The sequence below is a fragment of the Equus asinus genome, chromosome 25 (genome assembly GCF_041296235.1).
Source record: "Equus asinus isolate D_3611 breed Donkey chromosome 25, EquAss-T2T_v2, whole genome shotgun sequence".
Lineage (NCBI taxonomy): Eukaryota > Metazoa > Chordata > Mammalia > Perissodactyla > Equidae > Equus > Equus asinus.
This window is the reverse complement of record NC_091814.1, coordinates 43,060,502-43,085,231: the sequence shown is the minus strand read 5'-3', so window position 1 is coordinate 43,085,231 and position 24,730 is coordinate 43,060,502. Positions and strand designations below refer to the sequence as shown.

The following is a 24,730-nucleotide window of genomic DNA, read 5'->3' as shown; positions in this document are numbered from 1 at the left end:
TTTCTTGCTACCATTTGCACCATTGGGATACCCACATTTCCTGTTCTTCCCTCCAGCATAGCTTCCTGGAGACACAGTACACATTTAATATACGCGCAGGATTTTTGTACATCCACTTATTTCCTATTCAGACACAGCTATAGGCCCTAAGAAGAGGGGGCAGTAGCTGCCTCCTGCTTTTATTGATAAGATCTACTCAGCAAGCATTTATTGAGCACCTACAACGTCCTAGTTACTATGTGAGGTCCTCTTGGGTATAGGGAGATAAAAGAGTCCTCAAGATACTTAAAAATGAGAAACAGTCTCTGGGTAATAGCTATTGGAGTTCAGAAGGTGGAGGAGTGTGATGGGTGGAGAGCTGTGTGCAGTGAACACGTAGCGGAAGGTGGCATGATTTGCAGAAGAGATGTCATTTAAACTGTCTTGACAGATGATAGATATCACCATGAGGAGACTGGGGAAAGTGGATAAAGGTATTAGAAGATACGTTGATCGCAGAGCTTCTCAAAGCACAGTTATATTAATGCCAATACCTAACTGGAGGAAACTCCGTTTTACTTGCTCTGGAGTCTTAAGCCATTAGACAGAGTGCATGCTGAAAAGAATCGTAACACTTGCGAATGAAACGGCCACAGAGACAGCAGTGGGAAACTGCAGCAGCCGCAGAGCCGCAATTACTCTGAAACTGACTGGAGTAAAGAAGATTTACTTGTACGACAATTGGTGAAACATCGTAAACTCTGAGAAGCTGCAATTTCCAGACTTCGAGTTCATCCATGTCAAACCCCAGCTTGTTTTTTCGGTTAGCGGGTGAAATGCGCAGCCAGAAGGCCCAATTAGCGTCAGAGGAAAGAGGGCGGAGGGGGGAGGTCTCCGCTGCGGATCTACTTTGGCTCCTCCCAAGATCCGCAAGACTCAAATTTAGCCACACTAAACATGGCGCCCTCGTGGTCCCTCTCCTCGTTTTACCTCGCCTTCACCTTTGGCCACACTCAACATGGCCCTAAGCGAAGGTTGCATTCCTGTGGAACCGTCTAGGGACAGTTCTCGCGATGTTTGCCCGGGCCCCGACTGCTCCCGCCCTGCCTCGCGCCGCCGCCGCCGCCACTGCCGCCGGCGCCGCTCCTCCTCCGTGTCAGTTGTTGGGCTGTAATGGCGACTGGGCCGCCGCTGCTGAAGTGACTCCCGGGCGGGGGAGAGGGGCCAGACCTGCGCCAGACGGAACTGCAGAGAGCCGCAGCTCAGGGGTTGGCTTGCTGTGGGGGAGGGGAGGCAGCCTTTCCGTCTCTCCTTCCTTCTCTGCAGATCCGCGGATCCCGGGAGCCGGTGCGAGGCGGGCACCCGGTGCGTCCCCGGAGCGGGGAGGCCAGGCCCGGCAGCCCTGGGGCCGGTCGGGGCGGCGTCACTGCACCCTCCGCCAGGCCCTGCGGGATGCACCGTGGGAGCCGAGGGCGGAGGCGACACTCTCAGGTGAGCTGCGGGAGGATCTGGCTGGGACCGCGGACACTCTCTTAGCCTCCGCTGCCTCTGTCCGCGGTCCCGGGTCCCCGGTGGTGGCGAGAGAGGCGGGGCGGGGCGCAGGGAGCCCTGGCCCAGCCTGGCGTCCCCCTCGGGGGACCTTCTTGGGTCCTGAGGCTTTGCAGGGAGGGCCCTCCTGACACCTGGGTTTCAGGTCTCGCCGGTACCTGCCGAAGACTTGATTTCCTTCTTACCTGTCGGTCCTCTCCCTCTTCCCCCGCCCCTCCTCTCGTCGGCAAAAGATTTGAGATACCTCTCGCCTTTGGTGCCCAGAGAAGTGCCCCTTCTTCATTTGGAGATCAGGCATATTTGGGGAAATTCCGGGAAACTGGCTCCAGTGGCAAGGATGACTAGTTTCTGTTCCTTTTTGGTGGGGATAAACATTCTTAAGTATAGGGAAAACTTTGATCTTCTGCTCCAGGCTAGCAGCTGCTGAATGTAGTCTACTGATTTATTCACACATGATATAGGGGGAGGTTTAAAAAGCTTTACGCCTTGGAAGTTCACACAGCATGTTTCCCCGCCCTCTTTTTAAATGTAGCCCAACATGCTAAATAATATTTAGTTAGTGTCACAAACATGGGTTGGAATTTGGTTGGGTTTTTAGTTTTCAGGTAGGAAGTCGCACATAGGTATAATTGTAATGTGGTTTTAGTGCAGTTGTAAATCCTTCGTATAGGAAAAAACAGGTGGCCAGGAATAGTGATCAGGATGCAGGTACTCCACCTGATTGTTTTGTTTTGATGGTGATCCTTGTTTTGAATTTGGAAAAGTCGTTAATGGTTCTGTTGCCATGTTAACACGATACTCCTCCTTTATTTTAAGGATTTTAAAGGAAAGGCTATCTTGGGCAGACCTAGTAACAGCCTGAAAAGATTTGTAGAAGCAATGATAAAATACTAAAGGCTGCTCTCCATTTAAAAAATTTCTTAGTTTAAAAGATTGTTTTTAAATAAGGCAGTGTTCTGCTAATAAAATGGGATTGTGACTTAGGGGGATTGGTTGTTAGAGCTATGGTAGAAGTTGCTTCAAACCCATGGGAGTATAATAATTAGTTTTGGTGTGCTAAATTGACAAACTCCATTCAGTGTAATAAAATATTTCTGAACCTTTGAACCTTCATTGCATAGGATTTAAGATACTTTAATCAGAAAATAAACATAAGCTGGAATACATTGTATGTGTGGATAAATACATGTGTATCTCATCTTTTTATAGTCAGTAGCAGGACTTTGTAATGATGGTGTGTTATAATATGTAAACAATTTCATGCATATGTGAAAGAATTTTTCTGACATATATTGGTCTTACAATGTAAGAGTGTTAATACTTGAACAACCAGCCTCCTGTGGGGTAATCAATTTATGAATTATGGAGTTTTGAGTTTTTTTCTAATGCTTTGGATTGCCATCTTTTGCCTCTTTTATAACGCTTCTACCATATCATGGACAGAAAAAAGATAAAGTCCTTATCTAACTGATTTTATTTGTTAAATTGCTGTAAGTTATAGTGGGAGCAAAAAGGAAGCTGCTGTCTAAAATAACTGATACCATCTTTGGTGTGCTTGGTGTGCTTCCACATCCATTATTGTATTTAGTCTATACAGCAGTTTTGTGGGTAGGTTTGGCAAATATCATCCTTGTTTTGCAGTTGTGGAAATTGACAGACACATAAGTAAGTTCGTTTATTTATGTGATTGCTGCTCTTATTTCTGCAGATGATCGAGAATTAATTTTATTTCCAATTATCTATTTTTTGAGGTATAATTGATATATAACATTAATTTCAGGTGTACAACATGATGATTTGATATTTGTGTAGATTGTGAAATGATCACCACAGGAAGTTTAGTTCATTCTAGAATTAGTTTTGTTTTAAATTGAATATTAATATACATACTTTTGGCATTTGATTTTTTAAAATCTAATAAAAAATATTCTATTCTTGTTCTTTTTGACATACCACTTGCTCCTTATGCTGATGATTGTCAGTTCTTTAAAAACATTAGTATTTTCGTAGCATTTTGTTAATTATTAACAAGTCATGAATTATTATAATGGATTGCTTTACTTCTGTATGAACTTTTTGCTTGAATAATATTCCTAAGAAATTGTAGGTAATTTGTTGTCGCTCATTTTGTTTGGATACTGATAGTTCTATCATCTTTGGTACTTCAAATCATTTATATTCTTGGTTATGTAAAACAAATATTCAAGCCACATAGTCAGTAGCATACTGAAAAGTAGTAACATCTTGGTGATTTTATTGTAGAGATAACTGTTGACTTAAAAAGTTAATTCACCATCTACACTTGTGATTGCTGTTTTTGCAGTGTGGGATAAGTTGTGAAATAATTTTCTTTACTGACTTTTTTCCCTCATGTCAGACAATTTCTACTGTCATAAATAGTCCAGAAACCCTGAATAATCGAAAGATTGCATAGTTTTTTTCTGTACAAATACTTTTTGTTCATTGTTATCACAAGTATAACTTTACATTTACTATTGCTTATTTGGGGTTATTATTTGCCCTTCTCATCTAGTCTGTAAGTTCCATGATGGCAGAAATGCTCTATTAACTACAGTGCCCCCAATGCCTAGCACATAGTAAAACAGTCAATAAATACTGGTTGAATAAATTGACTAAAGAGTGGTCTTGGCATAATATTTACAAAACAAAACAAAACACTAGTTCATAGTTCCTAGGCACACCTCAGCTCTTCTTAGGAATATACTCCAGAGGTATTTCAAGTTTGCTAGGTAGTAGAGGAATGACAGTCTGGGATTAAAAAGCCACTGAGAATAAGCCACAGGTGGATCCTGAAAACTTTATTGACTATTTTAATGATTTGCATAGGTGTTCTGGCAATAGTTATTGTAATTTAAAGAAAATAGAAGCTTTAAGACCCTCGCCTGTTATAATAGTGCTATAATTATAGGCTTATAATAATTTTAAGTCACTTGTTAATTACAGCATTGGGATTTTTAAATCTTAAAGGCTGTCTAGTCCAGTTCTCATGTTATATACGTAAGAACACAGAGTGTCACGTGGGGAATATCTTACCTGTAGTTAGTGTCGTGAGCGGGTGTGGAGTCCGCTGTACAGCTGCTAAGTCTGCATGTGTTTAATGTGTCAGATAGTTATCAGATCCGAGGATGATTGTGAACAACCTGGCAAGCTGTTCCACATCAGTGTTAATTAAAAACTGAAAACAGGACTGTTTTCATGAATCAAAAATATTTGCTAACTTAAAAATTAATCCCAACCCTCTGTCATTGGGACTATAAAGTGGTACAACTGGAACAATGTTCTAGAAGGACATTTGGCATTATCTATCAAAATTAAAAGTACACATATTCTTTGATAGAATCATTTCATTTTTAGGAGTTTTATAGAAATTATAACACTAGAGCACAAGAACAAATCTATGAGGATGGTCATTTTAACATTATTACAAATAAATGTCAACATTTATAGATAACAGAGAATGTCTTAAATGTCCATTGGCAGGGCAGTAGTTGAAGTTATAGTATATTTACGCTGTGAGACACAATGCACTTGTTAACAGGTTGAGGGGTAGCTATACTTACTTCTTGAGAAGCAACCGAGCTTGTCCTAGAGTGCAGCAAACTTTTTGGGTTCAGACCCCAGCTGCACCATTTATTAGCCGTGACCATTTGCAAGTTACTTAAAGTGGATATAATTATAGTTCTTACCTGACAGGGCTGTTGTGAAAATTGAATGAGTTAATATTTAAGCCCTAAGTAAGCATAGTAAGCACTATGTAAGTGTTTGCAGTTACTCTTATGTACTGACATGGAAGAATGTTCATAGTATAATGAGTGAAAAAAGTGTACTACACTGTGGAATATGATTCTCTGTTGTACAAGCACATAGGCAGAGAAGTGTAGTTTGATTTTGTATGTGCATATGAAAATGTTGTAAGGATAGGCCTTAAACTATTAGCTGTGTTATTGCTGCGGGAGTGGATAACTTTCCCTTTTTTACTTTAGACACTTTAGTATTGTTTATTGCAAGTCCCACTTTTATAATTTTTGAAACCTTCTTCCTAAAAAAAGAAAATATCGAAGCAGAATTTTTCTTCAATTATACAGTCATATTCATGTATTTTTGAATATAGTTGTTTTTCAGAGCTCTACAGATTTCATCAGCCAAATATCACATAATTAGATTCTATTTCAAAACTTTTGTTGATGGAAGGTTAAAATTAATCTATGAAAATTCCGATTAAATGTATTTATTTTTCTGCTACCTTTGTGACCTTAAATCTCATTTCTTGACTTACAAAGTAAGTACGTAGGTTAGTTTAGTGTTTCTTAAACCCAAGATTCGCAAACTGCCCAAAGGTACCTTGGGTCACCATAGTGAACTCACATGAGCACAGTGAGATATTTTTAAATTTTTGAGGGAAACATAGTAGTATTTGACATCTGCGGGACACTGCTCAAACAATTAGTTTGAAGTAGTGCACATGAGATTGTGCTACATTCCTTTCCATGACAGTATGTCTTCAAAAAACCTGGTTTTGGAGGGTTGCTGTGATAAAAAGCAAGTACTGTCTAAAAATCAATGAGAAACAGTAAATGAAAGTGGTGGTGTTCAAAGTGATTTCAAGATTCAAGAAGTTGTATAATGTGTCTATTAGGTGGACACATCCCATTAATAAGTAATGTGTTTATTTCGTAATAAAATATTATTTTTTTCAATTTGTATGTATTTTTCAAACAGCTACTAAGCAGTCAAAACAGAAATACTTATTAGGTTGTATGGTCCTCACTACCTAATAACTGGAAGTCTTAGATATGTTTTGACTAGCGGCACCATGAAAAAATTAGAGAGACACTTAAGAGTTCTGTGAACTGAGAAAGCTTGGGAATCTCTTGAACTCTTTGGCCTAGGACACCCACAGTAAGAAATGTATTTTTTATGGGGACATAATATACGTAAATATGTATATGTATATATACATATATATAAAATGGAATGAAAGTTCTACTAAAAAAATACCTGTCTACTTTTGATATACCCTGATATTTTCAATTCAGTTCTATTTGGTTTCATTAAAGAAATACTAGCTCCAAACCACCAGATTGGGTTTTTTTTTTTTTGACCTGCAAATGGATTGTTACTACATAATTGGAAAATGTGAGGTTAGGGGCTGGCCTGGTAGTATAGTGGTTAAGTTTGCATGCTCTGCTTCAGTGTCCTGGGGTTCATGGGTTCAGATTCTGGGCACGGACCTACACACTGCTCATCAAGCTGTGCTGTGACAGCATCCCACATATAAAATAGAGGAAGATTGGCAAAGATGTTAGCTCAGGGACAGTCTTCCTCAAGCAAAACAGAGGAAGACTGGCAACAGATGTTCAGTCAGGGCCAATCTTCCTCACCAAAAAAATAAACTAATTAATTAAAAACTTGGGGCTAGATGACCCTTAACTTCCAGCTTTAGTTTGCTTTGTTTTCTGATTAGTTGTAAATAAAGTTGAACTATGTTTATACAATAGATGCATTTCTGAAAATTTGTGTAGATGCTGCATATTTTTTATTAAGATTATGATAGTTAACAACGTTGTGAAATTACAGTTGTACATTATTGTTAGTCATGTTGTAGGTACACCACTTCACCCTTTGTGCCCTCCCCCCACCCCATCTTTCCCCTGGTAACCACCAATCAGTTCTCCTTGTCTGTATGTTAACTACCACCTATGAGTAGAGTCATACAGAGTTCGTCTTTCTCTGTCTGGCTTATTTCACTCAACATAATACCCTCAAGGTCCATCCATGTTGTTGTGAATGGGATGACTTTGTCCTTTTTTATGGCTGAGTAGTATTCCATTGTATATATATACCATATCTTCTTTATCCAATCATCAGTTGCTGGGCACTTAGGTTGGTTCCACCATCTTGGCTATTGTGAATAATGCTGCGATGAACATAGGGGTGCATGAGACTTTTGGAATTGCTGATTTCAGGTTCTTTGGATAGATACCCAGTAGTGGGATGGCTGGGTTATAAGGTATTTCTATTTTTAACTTTTTGAGAAATCTCCATGCTGTTTTCCATAGTGGCTGCACCAGTTTGCATTCCCACCAACAGTGTATGAGGGTTCCTTTTTCTCCACAGGCTCTCCAACATTTGTCACTCTTGGTTTTGGATATTTTTGCCATTCTAACAGGTGTAAGGTGATATCTTAGTGTAGTTTTGATTTGCATTTCCCTGATGATTAGTGATGATGAGCATCTTTTCATGTGTCTATTGGCCATCTGTATATCTTCTTTGGAGAAATGTCTGTTCATGTCCCCTGCCCATTTTTTGATCAGGTTGTTTGATTTTTTTGTTGTTGAGTTGTGTGAGTTCTTTATATATTATGGAGATTAACCCTTTGTTGGATAAATAACTTGTAAATATTTTTTCCCAACTAGTGGGCTGTTTTTTTGTTTCAATCCTGTTTTCCCTTGCCTTGAAGAAGCTCTTTAGTCTGATGAAGTCCCATTTGTTTATTCTTTCTATTGTTTTCCTCATCTGAGGGGTTATGGTGTCCGAAAAGATTCTTTTGAAACTGATGTCAAAGAGTGTACTACCTATATTCTCTTCTAGAAGACTTATTGTTTCAGGCCTAATCTTTAGGTCTTTGATCCATTTTGAGTTTATTCTTGTGAATGGTGAATTATTTTAAATACTATAGAGAAATAACAGTGTAAAGGAGATTTTTTTTTTCCCACAGGTAGCAGGATATTTTGCAAACTGAAGAATGTGATTTATCTTTGATAGGTTTTGGTGATTTTTTTTAAAAAAGTTAACCACTTAAAAGTTTTTGTTGTTGTAAGTGGACTTGTAGAAGCTGCTTGTGGAATTGTGGCGTCTCTCCCTTTTTAAAACTAGATTTCGGAGCCAGCTGGTGGTATGGTGATTAAGTTTGTGTGCTCTGCTTTGGTGGCTCAGGGTTCATGGGTTTGGATCGCAGGCACTGACCTAGCATTACTTGTCAAGCTGTGCTGTGGTGGCATCCCACATAAAATAGAGGAAGGTTGGCACAGTTGTTAACTCAGTGACAATCTTCCTTAAGCAAAAAGAGGAAGATTGGCAACAGATGTTAGCTCAGGGCCAATCTTCCTCACAAAACAAACAAACTAGATTTAAAAAATCATTCATGTGGGGCTGGCCCCGTGACCGAGTGGTTAAGTTCGTGCGCTCCGCTGCAGGCGGCCCAGTGTTTCGTTGGTTCGAATCCTGGGTGTGGACATGGCACTGCTCATCAGACCACGCTGAGGCAGCGTCCCACATGCCACAACTAGAAGGACCCACAACGAAAAATATACAACTATGTACCTGGGGGCTTTGGGGAGAAAAAGGAAAAAAAAAAAAAAAAATCATTCATGAGTATTAGCACTGGCTACAAGTTAATAGGCTTCATTTTATTTTCATGTTTAAATCTTTGAGTATTTTATTAAAGAATTTCTTTTTAACTTTGGGCTTGTTTTAAAATATGAAATTTATATGTACACATAACTATAATTTTTTTTACATATTACCATGAAAGAAATTTTCTGCTTAGGAATGGTTAACCTGTTCATACTGTATGAAATAATCTGTGGTTTGGGGTTCTTTTTTTTTTTTCTTTGACTGTTTGCATTTAAGAATGGGTTCTGAGACTATCATTGGGACCATGATCATTCAGCAAACAGATCTGGAGCACCTAGTGTGTGCTGTGTACTGTGAGGAATAAAATATCATCCCCACAGTCCCCTGTAAGAGACAGATTTGTAAATAATAGTACTGGGACTAAGAGAACTGATAAAGTGCCGTGGATTCACAAAGTGGGAGTAACTACACTGCGTCAAGGAGTCAGTAAAGGCTTCTAATGAAAGCAAATGTAGTTGTGTTTGTTTCCTTAACAGCCTCTGAATTAGCTAAGTTATTGAATGTGGAAGGAAACTTTTCAAAATTATTATTTTTTTCCCTCAAAAAGTGATAAGTGCATGTGCTTTCAAAAAATTCAAAGCTATATCTGCTGAAAAATTGGCTTCCTATCCTGGACCCTTACTCCCTCTCCTCGGAGTTAACCAGTGTTATCAGTTTTTTATGTATCAGGGAAGCTTTTGTAGTGAAAATTTTACACTTCAGAGTAAAAAATAATCCTGACTTGCAAACTATAAGACATCTTCGTGGGGATATATTCCTTGAAATTTATTTAGAAGAGTAAATATTCGGGATAGCTAGATAATGGATAAGCAAAGTATAGGCTCCTATTTCTGTTTTTTCTTTTCCCCGGTTGTTTCTGGTCCTGTTCTTTGTCTTCAGTTCTGTTTACCTTTAGTCAGGCTCTAGTTTAGATCTTAGTTTCATATCAGTGGGCGGCATTGTGTTCTTTGTGGCCCCCACTCTGCCTCCTGTACTCCAGAGGCCAAACTCGTACCAGATGTTACATAGTTTCTTCTGGATTTCCTGGATTTACAGTAGGTCAGCCTTGTATTTGTAAAAGTAGTTGTTGGAGTTTGTATTTTGTATGTAAAAAGAAGTGAGGCAAAATTCTCAGGTCGTTTGTATATTCTACAGTCATGCACCACATAATGACATTTTGGTCAATGACGGAGCACTTATATGACAGTGGTCCCCTAAGATTAGTACCATATAGCCTAGGCTATACCATCTAGGTTTGTCTATGTATACTCTCTGATGTTCCTGCAATGACATAATTGCCTAATGATGCATTTCTCAGAACGTATCCCTGTCGTTAAGCAGTGCATGACCGTTCTTACTATATTATGGGAATGTTGGTTATTCTGAGAATTTACTTGAACAATGTAATAGGTCTGACTTAGAGCTGGAACGCTTTCCACTTTTCCTTGCCTGGTCCCTACTAATTTTGTCCATTTTATATTGAGACTAGTACGACTATTGCAGGGTTGTCTTTTCTCAACCTTTCAGACAGAGATGGTTGTTACATAGGGTCTGACAGAGAAGAGAGAACTGAAATGTAGCAAAGGTATGGAACATATTCTCTGTGAGATCCCGAGCAAAGTCACTTCTTTAATCTTTTATCCACAGGGCATGGCACATAGTAGGAGCCCAATAAATAATTCAGCTGAGTGAGTCTATGTGACTGAATGAGAGCACCGTCGATAAATGTGAAAGGAAAATTTACTGCTAGAAGATAATTGAGAATTGGCTGTTTAAAAATGTCATCTTGGGGGCCGGCCCTGTGGCTGAGTGGTTAAGTTTGCCTACTGTGCTGCAGCAGCCCAGTGTTTCATCGGTTCGAATCCTGGGTGTGGACATGGCACTGCTCATCAGGCCATGCTGAGGTGGCATCCCACATGCCATAACTAAGAATATACAACTATGTACCAGGGGGCTTTGGGGAGAAGAAAGGAAAAAAAAAAAAGATTATTAAAAAATGTCATCTTATATCTTATTTGTGTATAATGATGGGTATAGATCAGCATTTCTCAAATTTTTTGGTGTAAAGACCACTTTATACTCTTGAGTTATTGAAAACTCAAAGAGCTTTTGTTTATGTGGGCTTTATCTGTTGATATTTACTGTATTAGAAATTTTAAAAATACTTATTAATTTATTTAAAATAATAAACCTATATCATATTAATAAATAACTTTTTAAATGAGAAATAACTATATTTTCCAAAACAAAAAACAAATTTAGTGAGAAGAGTGGCATCGTTTGACATTTTTCAAATCTTTTTAATGTCTACCTTAATAGAAGACATCTAGATTCTCATATCTGCTTCTGCATTCAGTATCTTGTGATATCATATGTCATGTAGCCTTTGGGAAACTCCACTATACACATTTGTAGGAGAATGAGAATGAAAAAGACAAATAATGTCTTAATATTATTGTGGAAATAGTTTTGCCTTTAAGGACCGCCCCGCCCCCCCCCCCCCCTCAGCAAAAGGGGGTCTCATCATAGACTCTTGGAGATCCCTGGACCACACTCTGAGAACTGGTGGTATAGATTATAAGTTCAGAGTAGAAAAGAACCTTAGAGGTCCTTCGTATAGTGTGATCAGCTCTTGTGGATATTTCTGGCTGTGCAACTATACTGAGCGAGATAGGGAATATTTCAAGTTTGTTTTTTGGGAATAATCATGAGTGGGCTTTTGGAGAAGTTGAGTTTGATGTGTCTGAGCTTTCTGAAGCCGTTTGATATGTGGGTTAGGATATCAGAGATAAGATCTGGACTGGAGTTTTGGCAATCCTTGGCGTAAAGATGGTCTTTGAAGCCTTGGGCATGGGTGAGGTCGCCCAAGTCACCCAGAATACAGTGTTTGAAAAGAAAAGAGCCAAAGGTCAAGCTTTAAAAGAGAAGGACTGGCTAGCAAAGGAGACTAAGAAAGAGAACTAGAGAGGAGGTGGAAAATTAAAGTGTAGGGTATGGAAGCCAAGGGAAAACTGTTTGAAGAGAGTGGTCAGCTGTGATGAATGCTGCCAAGAGGTCGGCAGGTTGAGGACTTTTTATTTGAAAGTGTCCGTTAGATTTGGACATGAAGAGGGCTTTGGTGGTTTCGGTTGCCAAAGCCAGCACAGAGAGCTGCTGTGGTGGAGAAATGGGGATGGCAGCCACCTTGGAATTGCTTGAAGAGTGATTGAAAAGTATCTCTAAATGGAGACTGAGTGTATTCAATAAACTTTTTTGAGAAGTTTGTGAAGGAAAAAGAGAGCAGTAGTGGAGGAGGGTGCTGGGTTGAGGGACTTTTGTGTGTGTGTGTTTTAATTTAAGAAGACTTGGTTAAGTATAAATGCTAATGGGAAGAATCCTGGTGAGGGGAGGAGGCTAGAGATACACATGGGAGAAAATATAGTTGATGGTTGAAGTTTCTTGAGGGAACCTGGAGGTGGAGAGATCTTGAAACAGGTGAATGGCTCCTTTCCTCTAAAAGTTTTTTTTCTGTTCTTTTCGCATTCCTCCTATTTATGAACTCTTAGCTTGCATAATAAGAGAGAAGGTTAAATGGTAAGTATAATTCTTTTAAATTTCTTGGCTGTTATTTTCTCTGAGCCTTTGTACTTCTCTTGTGAGGTGAATATTTTGGTGCCACTTGAAGTGTTGACTTCTCATTGGATTTAGATTATGTTTGCTATCAAGCAAATAGTTGTTTAAAGTTGCATCCTTATTTGATTTTAGGTACTTCTGTGTTTTTATTTATATCATTTTAACCAGATTCTTTTTATATCACTTATTATAGCTTTAGTGAAATTGTGTTTCCATTTTCTATTGGCAAGTTAAGAGTCTTCCTTAGCTTAACTTTTGGAAGTTGGTTATTGTTTTGAGCATTCATTTCTATTTTACATGATGTGAATAGAACCATACCAAATAATGGTTTCTGTTTTAGTCCTGGTGATATTTGACTTTAATCTGAACAAAGCAGTGTTGTCCATTTATGCTTTGACTTTTATATGAAACAACTTGTTTCTCTACAAGATGCCGGTTAAACTCACTGTAAAATGGACACTAGAATAAAACTCGTGGGTCACTTAAATGAATAATAAAAGTATTCTTAAGTTTTCTGAAATTTAAGATGCTTGCGGTGTAGTAAGGAGACAAAGTGCAATAGAGTGATACAGATTCTGTGTTACTGGTTTCTGAAAACTATGGTCAATGCATAAGAGAGGAGGGGCCAACACTTGATCCTTTAAAAACACACGTGTAATCATGTTCAGAGACCCTGCATGATCTTGTTCCTTCCCTTCTCCAGCTTCGTCTCGCACCATTTTCCCTCTCCAACACGTGGGACTTTTGGCTTCTTTACACTGTCATGTCTTTTTTGTCTCAAGGCCATTCCACCTATTGTTCCTACTGTCTGGAAAGCTCTTTCCTGCCTACCCTTAGGTAACTCCTTTATTCATCCTTTAGGTCTTAGATTAGATGACACTTTCCTCTCCCAGATTAGATGACACTTTCCTCTCCCAGATTAGATGACTTTCTTCTGTTATATGCTTCCATAGCACTTGCATTTTTTCCTTTATTATTTTCATCCCATTTGTAATATTAGTTGAATATCAACCCTGCGAGCAAGCCTTTAGACTCCTTGAGTATGGGGACCATGTTTGTTCTTTTCATTCCTGTATCCCTACTGCTTAGCACTATTCATTCCTACTACATGCTTGGCACTCCCCAAATATTTGTTGAATGAATGGATGGTATGGGTCAGATTGAGGAAAAGGTTTTTCATGAGTGGAAGAATACAGTCTGATGCAACAATGGGGGGATCAAGGAGTTTGCTAAAACACCTTACCTGCCCTGTTAAAGAGGGAGGAGACAATAAAAAGTTTCATCTGTAGACGTTTGTGAGGAAGCCATGGTCCTTTGGGGTGAGTTTGGTAACAGTCAAGGCATGTAGGTTAAACAAGCATTCTCTAAAGAAGTTAAAGTGCATTGAAGTTAATGCAACAGAAGTTCTAAAGTGAATAGAATCTAAGTGGGAAAGCAGGGTGTTTTATGATGAAATTATGAGAGAGGATAGGGGATTGTTTATAGATTGTGGCTGAGTTTGAAAGTTATGAGAGGCATTATGTGAATGACCATTACAATGCTGTCAGAGGTTTGAAAGATCTAGATTTGATTTCCAGTGCTGTCATTTATTAGCTGAATGACCTTGGACTAATTCCATAGTCTGTCTGATACTGTTTCTTCATCAGTAAAATGGATGTACGGATAGTTGTCTCATGGGTTGTGACAGGGATTGAACATAATATCTGGAAAACAATGTAGTCCTTGCCCCATGTAGACGGAACACTGAAAATGGTAGCTATGATTATTGACTATTAACTGCCCTCATGGTCACCTCCCGTAGAGATCTGTTATTTTGGCTTTTGGTTTAAAGGGATTGTTACTGTCAAGTGTTCTGGAACTTTGGAAGAGAGATGTTCTCAGGTGGTTGGGGAACAGGATTCGTTCTCTGCACTGATGCTCATCTTTATGGAGTCAGCAGTGGTTTTGGAGGCTTCAGGCTTCAAAGAGTAGAATTGAAGATAATCTCTAAAGCTGTAGTTCTCAAAGCTGGCTGTGTATTGACCTCCTTGTAGACCTTTAAAAATACAGGTTTTTGGCGTCTTCTCAAACCCACTGATTCAGAATCTCTTGGGGCAGGGGGGTGAAGCCTTAGCATCTGTTTTTAACATGTGATCCAGGTGATTCTCCTAGAGCTGCTTGAGAAAGCAGGCTCAGGAGACAAGAACTCTGCTGCTGCTTGGAGGAAGGCATTGTGTGGCTGCTCTGAAACTCACTTGCAATGGAAATGATTGAGAATGTTTGTGTGGGTTATTTGGGAGAGAGTTATCTTTATAGGCTAAAAAACTAGTTACAGAAGTTGAAAGGGGAGTAATGATTTTAAAGTATTATATTTAAAAGATATTTAAATTCAAAGGATGTTTTCTGTGTGGCCCTATTTGCCATGGATTAAACAGTTAGCAGATATGATGACTATGGTTAAAGGGGCATTTTGATATGTTATACTGGCATCTTAAGACTAATAGTTTGAGCATTATCCTTAATACTAATTCATATCATGTGCTCAAATTTTTTAAAAAGCCAAGCATATTATCATAATTTGTATTAATAAGTGTCTATTCATATGTGTGTGTGTATACATGTATATATCCAATATCTCATTCAGTGTGGTAAAGGTCTTTTTGAGTTTTGAGAGAAATTTTATTATGTTGTAGGTTTACTCATAGAGTATCTTTTTTAGATTTAGAAAAGTTAATCATAAACATGTATGAATAGTAGATGTAAAAATAGGAAATTAACAATGAGAAAGGGAGGGAGGAAGTCAGATAAGTGATTAATGTGGAAAACAGAAAAGAAGTAAGAGGGATAAATATCATAGAAGGAAATAGGCGGTGAATGGGAAAAAGAGGAAAATGTGCTACTAATATTTGAAGAGATATACCAGATTTTTTTAGGAATGATTATAAATGTTTCCCTAATTTTAAGCAGATTTTCCTAAGTGAGACTGTACTAGTGAATGAAAGAACCAGAGATTATAGTAGAGAAAAAGAAGTATTAAGAACCCAATCTTCCCCTTTCAGCTCACATTAACCCGTGGGATTTTAGGAGAAGGAATGGTATGGTGTCGGTTTTAGGAGAAGGAATACATTAAGTTTCCTGATTGAATTAATTGAATATGATCTAGGACAATGTGCTTGGATTTCTAATTCCAATTATTTCAATTTCCATGTTGGGTTCTGGCTTCTTACTGTCCATGGGAGACTCTTGCATCTTGGAATCTTTGTTACTGGGTTTCAGTATAGATCAGGTAGAGTTCAGGTCTGTTGAGGATGGGCATTCAGTGTCATCACCATACTTCCAGAATCAGGGAACTTGATTGCTAACAGGCACAGAATTCTTAACAGGTAGATGTGCTTGCAAAGTTGTCACCTGTTAGTTGGCAGTGGTACCTCCAGTTCCTGCACGTAATCTGTTCAGCTGGGGCCACACCATTACCCCCTAAGAAACACTAAGATTTTTTGAGAGTTTGAAGCCATGGTCTAGTAAGTAATCTTTGCTCTGGGTGAGTAGCTTGGAGAAATATCTTCCCTTTCTGAGTAGTTTCTGCTGTTCAGTGACTCCAGATGACAGTGTTTTATTGCTCCAGTTTAACTGCTCATTACCTTATTTATGTCCAGAGAGTGAATAAATGAACCTCCAATTCAGTTTATACGTAGTTCTTATATTATTTTTTGGCCTAATTGTAATAAGGCTTTTACTTGGTTATAGCGAGAGCAATAGCATTGTCTTTTGCTCTAGTCTTCTGATTCGTTGCACATTAATGATGATGTGCTTTTATTGAATGACTCCTATTGTTTCCATGGCATCATACATTTAGTTTATTATATGGCCACCTGTAGCCCTCTTCCTTGCCCTGTTATCATCAGCAAGGTCAATTATACTTTTTTGTGTGTGTGCCTTGTAGTTTATTTTACCATATATTCTTACAGGCTACTTGCAAAATAGTATATGAATTCCATTCCTTTGTTTTCCATTTCTTTTATTCCATAGCTTACTGGCCTGCTGCTACATGTTTATTGTGTTCCTCTTCCTGTCTTATGAATAGTTTTTGAGGCCTGACTTTTTAACCACCTCTTCTGCTTCTTTGATCGTGTTTTCTTGTTATTTTTATTGATTTACCCCAGTCCCCTCCCTATTTGTCCTTTCACTGGCAGCCCTCTTTATTCTTTTCTGTTTACAGTGAGATTGTAACAGCTTCCAACACTGCCATTTGTTTATCTGTTCATTGAAGGGCTCTGTTGATATGGAGATGAATAAGAAGATACCTTCCTTAAGGACTGTACAGCCTTGTGGGGAGACGGATACATATGTGCTATTTGTAACTTTATTATATAACTCATCACGTTGTATCCTATTTGTTTATATGTATGTCTCCTCCACTAGATTAGGAGCATTAAGTGCTCAACAGATGTTCATTGAATGAATGAATGATGTGTGTGTGTGTGTGTGTGTGTGTGTATATAACTATAAGGGCTATAAAAAGTGAACAGAATGCTATGGGAAACAGATGGAGTAGTAATTCTGTGAAGGAACAATCTGGAAAAGATTTGTACGAGATGACATTAGAGTTTGGCCTCGAAGGGTATTACTCTCTGAGAAATTTGGGAAAAGAAGATATGGAGATAGTGAAAATTTCTGGATATTCAGAGAATGCACTCTAGGTATGGCCATTTGACAGGAACAATTGGTATAAAGTGAAGATAGCAAGGGGTAAGACTATAGATTAAGGTTGTGAAAGGTTCTGACTTCCGTCATGCTAAGGAATTTGGAACTTCATCCCATAGGTGATAGTCAGTGAAGAGTTATAAAAGCAGAGTTGCTAGTTCTGTTTTAGAAAGAGCACTTTGGTTGCAGTATGGAGAATAGATTAGGACCAGAATAATTTAGGAAGCTTTTACCATAATTTAGGCTAAAGATGATGCTCTGAATGGAGGCAAGAAGAGAGAGAGAGAAATATTAAAAAAAAGTTTTTCAAAAGCTTTATGGAGGCGTATTTTATATATCATAACAGAGAAACATCTCAAAGATGGTATTGACTTGGTAACTCAGTAAATGATGGAGTGAGGGAGAGGCAGGAATGTCAAAGATGAGCTGGATGCATGATAATCCCATTTGCTAAGAGAGTAAGAAGAAGGAACAATTTTTTTTTTTTTTTTGAGCAAGATTAGCCCTCAGCTAACATCTGCCAGTCTTCCTCTTTTTGCTGAGGAAGGCTGGCCCTGAGCTAACATCTGTGCCCATCGAAGAAGGAACAATTTTGAAGATAGATGATAGTGAATTTGGTTCTGAACTTGATAAATTTGAAGTGTCAGTGGGACTTTGAAGTAGACTATCTACTGGACTGAAAACTTGGGTCCGGAGTTTGGAGAAAGATCTAGAACAGAAATATGATGATACTTAGGAAGTAGTTGAAACCATGAAAGTGTGTGAAATTTCCTGGGAGGAAGGAGATAGAAAAGAATAGGCCTAGGAATGGAACCTTTGGAAATGTTACCACTGATGAATTGGGCAAAAGTAGAGAAACTGTCAATCAAAGAAAAAAAAAAGAGGTAAGGGAAATAGGGGAGATATGTTTTATTGATCCCAAGAGTAGTGAGAGTTTCAAGTTGAAACTTAAAACTCCAAATGTTAACAGACTAGTGTTATACCCAACTGGAAAATTGTATTACTAGAAAGGTATATTGCCTAGATTTTCTGGACATATATTTAACGTTTAAATTTGGTTCTGAGACTCATAAAAATAAACCCTTAAAGCAGGCAAAATAATTTTTTAGACTTTAGATTTTTGGTTTAGAAAGTAGACTTTTTAGTTGACTATATATAAGATGATGAATTTGAAAGATAAAGGCTAAATTTCATCAGTGGATTAAAAAAAATGTTTTCTGGTGCCTGGAGATAACCTTCTCTGAAAGGAACTGTCATTGAGCTTTTGAAATTTTCTGTATTCTCTCTCTTTTTTTTTTTTAAAAAACTCTTTTAAAGATTTTATTTTTTTTTTTCCTTTTTCTCCCCAAAGCCCCCAGGTACATAGTTGCATATTCTTAGTTGTGGGTCCTTCTAGCTGTGGCATGTGGGACGCTGCCTCAGCGTGGTTTGATGAGCAGTGCCATGTCGGCGCCCAGGATTCGAACTGACGAAACACTGGGCCGCCTGCAGCGGAGCGTGCGAACTTAACCACTCGGCCACGGGGCCAGCCCCATCTCTCTCTCTTTTTTAAAACAGTATATTTCTTTTTCTTTCTTTTTTTAAACTAGTTTAAGCTGGTCAGTGTTTTTTTTTTTTTTGGAAGATTGGCCCTGAGCTAACATCTGTTATGTTTCCTCCCCTCCCCAGCTCCAAAGCCCCCCAGTACGTAGTTGTAGATCCTAGTTGTAGATGCTCCTGTTTCTTCTATGTGGGACACCACCTCAACATGGCTTGATGAGTGGTGCTCGGTCCCCGCCCAGGATCCGAACTGGTGAACCCCGGGCTGCAGAAGCGGAGTCAACCACTTGGCCCTGGGGCCGGCCCCTAAAACAGTATATTTCTTAACACATTTTTTTCTATAGTATATTTGAAATAAGTTTCAAATATATCTTTTTAAAATAACTTTTTTCCTCTAAGTATATGATTTAGAGGCTTGCATGATTTCATGGGATCCTCTTTTTCTGTGGGATGTGTTTTTTTTCCCCCAGAAATAAAGGGAAATAAAGGGAAGTTTGTTGTAAGGCTTCAGAGTGGCCTCACGGATGCAAAGGCAGAAAATGAGGCACTGGTATTATAGGACCTGGAAAATACATAGGAACAAGGCCACTTTTTCCTTTTTGGGGAGGCCACATGTTCTCTCCTTTGTTTTTCTTTGATCTTCCTCTTGCTTTTTCATCGTGATTTTTCAGGTTGGCTCCTCACAGCTCAGTGATGTAGTTGCCTAACATTTCATTCCAGAATTCTTAGATCTCCTCTTGCCAGGGACTGATTAGGCCACCCTTCAATCAGTTCCTCATTCCTTATCCAATTAGCTATAGCTGGGGTGAGGGGCAGGGTTGTGGAAGGGGGGTTGTGGTTGTTCTTTAGAAAGGGGACTATGGGTAGGCAAACACAGTGATTGAATAACATACACAATTTCATTTAACAAACCTTTTCAGGAACATTTTAAAGGTATAATTTGAGATGAGTTGTTTTATGTTGAATAGGAAGGATTGCCATTTTTGACTTTTGAAAAATCTTGGGAGTCAAAGGAGGATATATATGATAAATACCGAGTTCAGGATAGTGGTTATTATCTCTGGATGGGGGGAGATGGATATGAGTAGAGACAGACAGACCGGGGACTTTAGCCAAATTGATAAAAGTTTGTTTTTTAGACTGAGAGGTTGAGTACATGAGTGTGTATTATATTATGTCTTACACTTTTTGGTATACCTTAACTATTTATAGTAAATTAAAACAGTAAAGAAGAGAGTCTGTTTTGTGGATGATTGATGATCGTTTAAGTTTAGACCTTGACAGATAATGTCTCAGAAAATAAAGCAGTCTCACAGGCTATTGAAAATTTGTTAACTCTTTCCTGAATGTCAAAATCATTGACAACGTGGCTCTTAGCTATTCTGCCATGAAAAATACAATTCATGAAATAAATTTAAAAATGTCAACTTATTTGGATTATCTAGTCTAACTCTTAGAAGCATTTATATAGAAAACCATGGTTATCTACCTTTGCGGAAGTGGAGGATTGTGACAAGCTTATTACTAGATCACAGTACTTAACTTTTATGAGCATGATAAACTGATGCCCTTAGGGTTCCTGATGCAAAATTGTCTCTATCCCTTCTTTCTCCTTCATACTACACATGTATTAGGCATGCCTTAATTAATATGGTGTCTTTAAGGATATTCCTCCAAGAAGCTTTAACAGATCTCCCCCAGAGGAATTAATGTCTCCTTTTGTGATAATTGTATGCATATTATGGTATTGTCCAGACTGTTATATTTTTCAGTTAATTAATGTATGTGTTTACCTCACTTGATTAGTGGATTCTTTTGAGAATGTGATGAAGGCCGTGATTTCCCTCTCTAGAAAAATGTACATAGATGATATGTACAGAATTTTGCATACAATTTCAGAGTTTGTAAATTCCTTGAATCTCATTCATGGATCCCTAGGTTAAGAATACTTGTACTAGGTTCTGAGGTTGTAGAGGTCAAGGCCATTTCATCTTCCTTTTGTGTCACACACAATGCTTTGCACAATTAGATACTCAAAAAATGTTAGCACACGCCTATTAATACGCAAGTTTATTCTCCCCATTCTCAGCCTTAAAAGACAAAAATTGTTACATTGGGATAAAGAATGCTACCTATTTTTTGTATATAAGATATATCTAAAAGAAAGTGTCACAGAAAGTTTAGAATTAAAAGGATAGGGCAGATATAATAAAATAAAGCAATGCTTGCTTTTTATTAATAGCATAACATACAGAATTAAATACTAAACACGTTTCTCTGGGGACAAAGATGGTCAGGTGTTTGTTTTTTTGAGTTCATAATAGTTTACATCATTGTGAAATTTCAGTTGTACATTATTTCTTATCTGTCCCCACATAGGTGCTCCCCTTCATCTGCTGTGCTCACCCCCCCACTCCCCTTCCCCTGGTAACCAGTGAACTGTTTTCTTTGTCCATATGCTTGTTTATATTCCACATATGAGTGAAATCATCTGATGTTTGTCTTTCTCAGTCTGACTTATTTCACTTAGCATAATTCCCTCCAGGTGCATCCATCTTGTTGCAAATGGGATGGTTTTGTCTTTTTTTCTGGCTGAGTAGTATTCCATTGTGTGTATATATATATATACATATACACACACACACACACATACATATACCACATCATCTGTATACACTCATCAGTTGATGGGCACTTGGATTGTTTCCATGTCTTGGCTATTGTGAATAGTGCTGCAATGAACATAGGGGTACATGTGTTACTTTGGATTGTTGATTTCAAGTTGTTTGGATAGATACCCAGTAGTGGGATAGCTGGTCATACGGTAGTTCCATTTTTAGCTTTTTGAGGAATCTCCGTACTGTTTTCCATAGTGGCTGCACCAGTGTGCATTCCCACCAGCAATGTATGAGGGTTCCCTTCTCTCCACACCCTCCCTAACAGTTGTTATTTTTAGTCTTAGTGATTATAGACATTTTAACAGGCATAAGATGATATCTCAGTGTAGTTTTGGTTTGCATTTCCCTGATGCTTAGTAATGTTGAACATCTTTTCCTGTGTTTCTTGGCCATCTGTATATCTTCCTTGGAAAAATGTCTGTTCATATTCTTTGCCCATTTTTTGATCAGGCTGTTTGTTTTTTTTGTTGTTTAGTTGTATGAGTTCCTTATATTTTATAGAGATTAACCCCTTATCAGATATATGATTTTCTCCCACTTGGTGGGTTGTCTTTTGGTTTTGATCCTAGTTTCTTTTGCCTAGCAGAAGCTCTTTAGTCTGAGGAACTCCCACTTGTTTATTTTTTCTTTTGTTTTCCTTGTCTGAGAAGACATGGTATTTGAAAAGGTCCTTTTAAGTTCAGTGTCAAAGAGTGTACTATCTATATTATCTTCCAGGAGTTTTATGGTTTCAGGACTTATCTTCAAGTCTTTGATCCATTTGAGTTTATTTTTGTGTATGACATGAGATAATGGTCTATTTTCATTCTTCTGCCTGTGGCTGTCCAGTTTTCCCAACACCATTTATTGAAGAGACTGTCTTTTCTCCATTGTATGTTCTTGGTACCTTTGTCTAAGATTAGCTGTCTGTATATGTGTGGTTTTATTTCTGGGCTTTCAGTTCTGTTCCGTTGATCTGTGTGCCTGTTTCTGTACCAGTACCATGCTGTTTTGATCACTATGACTTTGTAGTACATTTTGAAGTTAGGGATTGTGATGCCTCTAGCTTTGCTCTTTTTTCTCAGTATTGCTTTAGCAATTTGGGGTCTTTGATTTCCCCATATGAATTTTAGGATTCTTTGCTCTATTTCTGTGAAGAATGTCATTGGCATTCTGATTTGGGATTGCACTGAATCTGTAGATTGCTTTGGGTAGTATGGACATTTTAACTATGTTTATTCCTCCAATCCATGTGCATGGAATCTCTTTCCATCTCTTTATGTCCTTATCTATTTCTTTCAATAATGTCTTATAGTTTTCATTGTATAAGTCCTTCACCTCTTTAGTTAAATTTATTCTTAGGTACTTTATTCTTTTTGTTGCAATTGTAAATGGAATTGTATTCTTGAGTTCTCTTTCTGTAAGTTCATTATTAGAGTACAGAAAAGCAACTGATTTTTGTGAGTTGACTTTGTACCCCACAACTTTCCTGTAGTTGTTAATTATTTCTATTAGTTTTCCGATGGATTCTTTATGGTTTTCTATATATAAGATCATGTCATCTGCAAACAGTGAGTCTACTTCTTCACTCCCTATTTGGATTCCTTTTATTCCTTTCTCTTCCTTAATTGCTCTGGCCAAAACCTCCAGTACTATATTGAAGAAGAGTGGTGAGAGTGGGCATCCTTATCTTGTTCCTGTTCTCAGAGGGATGGTGCTCAGTTTTTCCCCATTGAGTATGATGTTGGCTGTGGGTTTGTCATATATGGCCCTTATTATGTTGAGGTAATTTCCTTCTATCCTCATTTTGTTAAGAGTTTTTATCATAAATGGCTGTTGGATCTTGTCGAATGCTTTCTCTGCATCTATTTAGGTGATCATGTGGTTTTTATTCCTCCTTTTGTTAGTGTGGTGTATCACATTGATTTGCGGATGTTGAACCATCTCTTTGTCCCTGGAATAAATCCCACTTGATCATGGTGTATGATCTTTTTGATGTATTGCTGTATTCGGGTTGCCAATATTTTGTTGAGGATTTTTGCATCTATATTCATCAGCGATATTGGCCTCTAGTTTTCCTTTCTTATGTTATCCTTTTCAGGCTTTGGTATCAGAGTAAGGTTGGCCTTGTAGAATGTGTTAGGAGGCACTCCATCTTCCCTAATTTTTTGTGATAGCTTGAGAAGGATAGATATTAAATCCTCTCTGAAGGTTTGGTAGGACTCCCCAGGAAAGCCGTCTGGTCCTGGGCTTTTATTCTTTGGAATGCTTTTGATTAGTTTCAGTCTCTTTACTTGTGATTGGTCTATTCAGATTCTATATTTCTTCTTTTTTTTTTGAGGGAGATTAGCCCTAAGCTAACATATGCCGCCAATCCTCCTCTTTTTGCTGAGGAAGACTGGCCCTGAGCTAACATCCATGCCCATCTTCCTCTACTTTATATGTGGAATGCCTACCACAGCATGGCTTGCCAAGCAGTGCCATGTCCGCATCTGGGATCCGAACTGGCGAATCCTGGGCTGCCAAAGCGGAACATGCACAGTTAACCACTGTGCCACTGGGCCGGCCCCTATATTTCTTCTTGATTCAGCTTTGGGAGGTTGTATGAGTCTAAGAATTTATCCATTTCCACTAGATTATCCATTTTGTTGGCAAATGAGGTTTTTGTAGTATTCTCTTATAATCCATTGTATTTCTGTGGTATCTGTTGTTATTTCTGCTCTTTCTAATTTTATTTATCTGAGCTTGCTTTCTTTTTCTGTTTGTTAAGTCTGGCTAGGGCTTTGCCAATTTTACTTATCTTCTCAAAGAACCAGCTCTTTGTTTCATTGATCCTACCTACTGCCTTTTTTCTTTCAATAGCATTTATTTCTGCTGTGATTTTTATTGTTTCTCTCCTTCTGCTGACTTTGGGCTTTGTTTGTTCTTTTTCTAATTCAATTAGATGTAGTTTGAGATTGCTTATTTGAGATTTTTCTTGTTTGTTAAGGTGAGTCTGTATTACAATGAATTTCCCTCTTAATACGGCTTTTGCTGCATCCCATGTGAATTGGTAAGGTATATTTTCATTTTCATTTGTCTCCAGATATTTTTGATTTCTCTTTTAATTTCTTCAATGATCTATTGGTTGTTCAGTAGCATGTTGTTTAGTCTCCACATCTTTGTCCTTTTCTTAGCTTTTTTCTTGTAATTAATTTGTAGTTTTATAGCATTGTGATCAGAAAAGATGCTTGTTATTATTTCAATCTTCTTAAATTTGTAGAGGCTTGCCTTGTTTCCCAGTGTGTGGTCTATTC

At 38.2% G+C, this 24,730-nt stretch overlaps 1 protein-coding gene across 4 annotated transcripts in view; it reads left to right on the top strand.

Annotated features, from left to right (window-relative positions):
* Window positions 1-1,094: 1,094 nt before the first annotated feature.
* CEP350 (centrosomal protein 350) overlaps window positions 1,095-24,730 on the top strand; it is a 160,636-nt gene continuing 137,000 nt past the window's right edge. For 2 of the 4 annotated variants that reach the window (XM_014845276.3, XM_070498074.1), the window contains exon 1: window positions 1,095-1,470. The gene's annotated coding sequence lies outside the window, so the exon portion shown is untranslated. The remainder of the gene's footprint in view (window positions 1,471-24,730) is intronic. The other 2 variants (XM_070498076.1, XM_070498075.1) reach the window with 1 other exon arrangement.